The sequence below is a fragment of the Pongo abelii genome, chromosome 5 (assembly GCF_028885655.2).
Source record: "Pongo abelii isolate AG06213 chromosome 5, NHGRI_mPonAbe1-v2.0_pri, whole genome shotgun sequence".
Lineage (NCBI taxonomy): Eukaryota > Metazoa > Chordata > Mammalia > Primates > Hominidae > Pongo > Pongo abelii.
In genome coordinates, this window is record NC_071990.2 from 28,731,867 (window position 1) to 28,734,620 (window position 2,754).

The 2,754-nt window shown below is 42.1% G+C and overlaps 1 non-coding gene across 1 annotated transcript; it reads right to left on the bottom strand.

Annotated features, from left to right (window-relative positions):
- Positions 1–361: 361 nt before the first annotated feature.
- On the bottom strand, positions 362–434 carry TRNAF-GAA (transfer RNA phenylalanine (anticodon GAA)). The gene has a single exon. It is a non-coding gene; the product is annotated as a tRNA-Phe (tRNA).
- Between the last annotated feature and the right edge of the window lie 2,320 nt (positions 435–2,754).

A 2,754-nucleotide genomic window follows, 5' to 3' on the forward strand; every position in this document is an offset into this window, starting at 1 on the left:
TTCTTCTTCTACAGGTTTCTTCATAGTTCTTGTGATTTAAAACACCTCTGCCCAACACACATAAATAACATCAAATCAGAAATGAATTGTAATTGCCACAGTCTATAGCATATTGGAATGTCTTAGGTTTTAAAATTAGTAACTTTCTAGATTTAAGATTTTAAATAATTTACATACCGTCAGTTAACACTTCATGGAAGACCTCAGTGGAGAGAGTGATACAAATATACATACATATATATGTACATTACCTTTATGGAATTTTCAAAAAGCAAAAAATGGGAGCTATATATAGACCTCTGGGATTGGTGTGCAAGTGTGGTATAAAGGAAAAACAATTATGCAACAACCAAAAGGCACCTGCCGAAACCCGGGATTGAACCAGGGACCTTCAGATCTTCAGTCTAACGCTCTCCCAACTCAGCTATTTCGGCTACTCTAGACTTGTCCCCTTGGTCGTTTCTTCAAAATATAAAAACTGCCATTTGTAAGGTCAGTGTATTTTCCAATGCCTAATTCGGTTGTCTTCAATATCACCCGTCATTCACTCACCTCCCCCCAGTCCAAAAATATAAATTCTGCTGCAATTTATGTGTGAAAATAGGATCCAATTTTCCCCGGCAAAAGACGGGAAAGAAAAGACGAGACGGCCGGGCACGGTGGCTCACGCCTGTAATCTCAGCATTTTGCGAGGCCGTGGAGGGTGGATGACTTGAGGTCAGGAGTTCAAGACCAGCCTGGCCAACATGGTGAAACCCCTTCTCTACAAGAAATATAAAAATTAGCCAGGAGTGGTGGCGCACGCCTGTAGTTCCAGCTACTTCGGAGGCTGAGGCAGGAGAATCGCTTGAAGCAGGGAGTTCCAGGATGCAGTGAGGCGACATCGCACCACTGCACTCCAGCCTGGGCGACAGCGAGATTCTGTCTCTAAAAGAAAGAAAAAAAGAAAAGGCGAGGAATAGGTCAAACCAGGAAGATGCTCCCATGCTTGGTCACCTTGGAAACACCGCTCAGAAAACTATAGGAAATTATCTAAAACTAAAACGAAATTATCTAGACTTTTCCTTTTCTCTCCTTTTGGCTCTTTTTTGTTTTGTTTTCTGTCTTGCTCTTCAATGACATGGTAAAAAGGAACAGAAGATTATTGAACACGTTAACCTGGTAGTAGGTTTATAGCTTCCGATTGAAGAAATCCTGAGCGAGCCAATTCTTTTTCTCTGTTTCCTTCCTTTTACTGGTCTAGTGCTAACACATCCACCTTAGGTGGTACAGAGACCCAGGGGTGGAAAAGGCAAGCATATGTTTATTTTAGTGTGACCACGATATATATATACACACACACACACATACACATATAAATATGAAATATAAAATATATAAATTAAAAATATAAATATATTATGTTGATATAGATATTATACATAATATAAAATATACATGTATATCTCTCTATATATATATATAGAGAGAGAAGATTCCAGCTAGAGAGAGAGAGAGAGAGAGAGAGACAGGGTCCCACTCTGCCAGGCTGGAGCGCAGTGGCAATCTCCTTTCATTGCAACTTTCTCCTCCCGGCTCAATCCGTTCTCCCACGTCAGCCTAGAAATTCTTATATCACTTCAAAAGTGTGAAAACATTGGACTCCTCTTGTTAAATAACTTAGAAACAATTTCAGAGTTTACCGAATTTCAGAAACAATCCTCTCTGGAATGAGGAAATAGCTACAGCCAACAATGATTTGCAAATTGAATTTTAATAAAACCGTCCCTATGTCTGGACAGTTTTCAAACTCAGTCTCCTATTCCGAGAGAGTCCAGGCTTTCTGTTTTTAGCCAAAATTTGTTGGGAGGGTCAATTAAAATATTTTTTGAATAATTTCCTCAAAAAAAATTTAGATTCTCTTACAGGCTTTTTTCTTTTTTTCTCTCCCTCTTGTAAGGCCCGAGCCTCCCCAGACAGGAAACAACATTCCTCCAGGTTTATCCCCGCCGCCTGACGTCTCTCCCCATCTGAGCGCAGCCTCAGCCTATGCTGCAGAAAACGTTTGAAGTTGAGCATGTAGAGAAGGAAAAAAAAAAAAAGGAAAGTGATGTGGAAATTAAAACAGTGGCTACATATAAATCTCAGCACAGTGCTTAAAGTGTGTGTAAATGGTTCTAGGAGTGCACTGCACTATTGTGAAAAGTTCATTCTGAAGTAAATGGGAGGGAAGGTGGAGAGGAGCCAAGCGCCAGCTGGCGGAGAGAGGGAAGAGGCGGGGTGCGGTGAAGTGGAGAAAGAAACACAAAAAGGGAGAGGGGTAGAGGGCAAGGAAAAGCATCCTCAAGATTATTAGGATTTGGATGGACGGGATGGTAGAGTGAGTCTAAGCACGCATCTCTCCGTCGCTTCTTCTGGATATGAGGGAAGAGAAGTAGGGAGGTAGACCAGACCGGGAAGGGGACCTGGTTCGTTTCGTCCAGACTGCCACGGCTTCGAGAGGACTGGGCTCTTTGGGGGAGCACGTGATGTTGCGTTTTTTGTTTGCGGGTTCGGGAACAAACTTGATACTGATAGCTTCTGAGGGAGCTGCAGGGATTTCCCGATTTCCTGCGTGCCTGTGTTGAGAGTTAGAAGCGGAATCTGCCGACAGCTTCGAGACTGAGCACGACAGTGGAAACGTCTAATTTTATTAGGCTTGAAATGCAAAAGATGAGAAAGTTCCCGTTTCTTTGCTCCACATATTTCCTTTAGAATGAAGCCGATTGAAAGTCA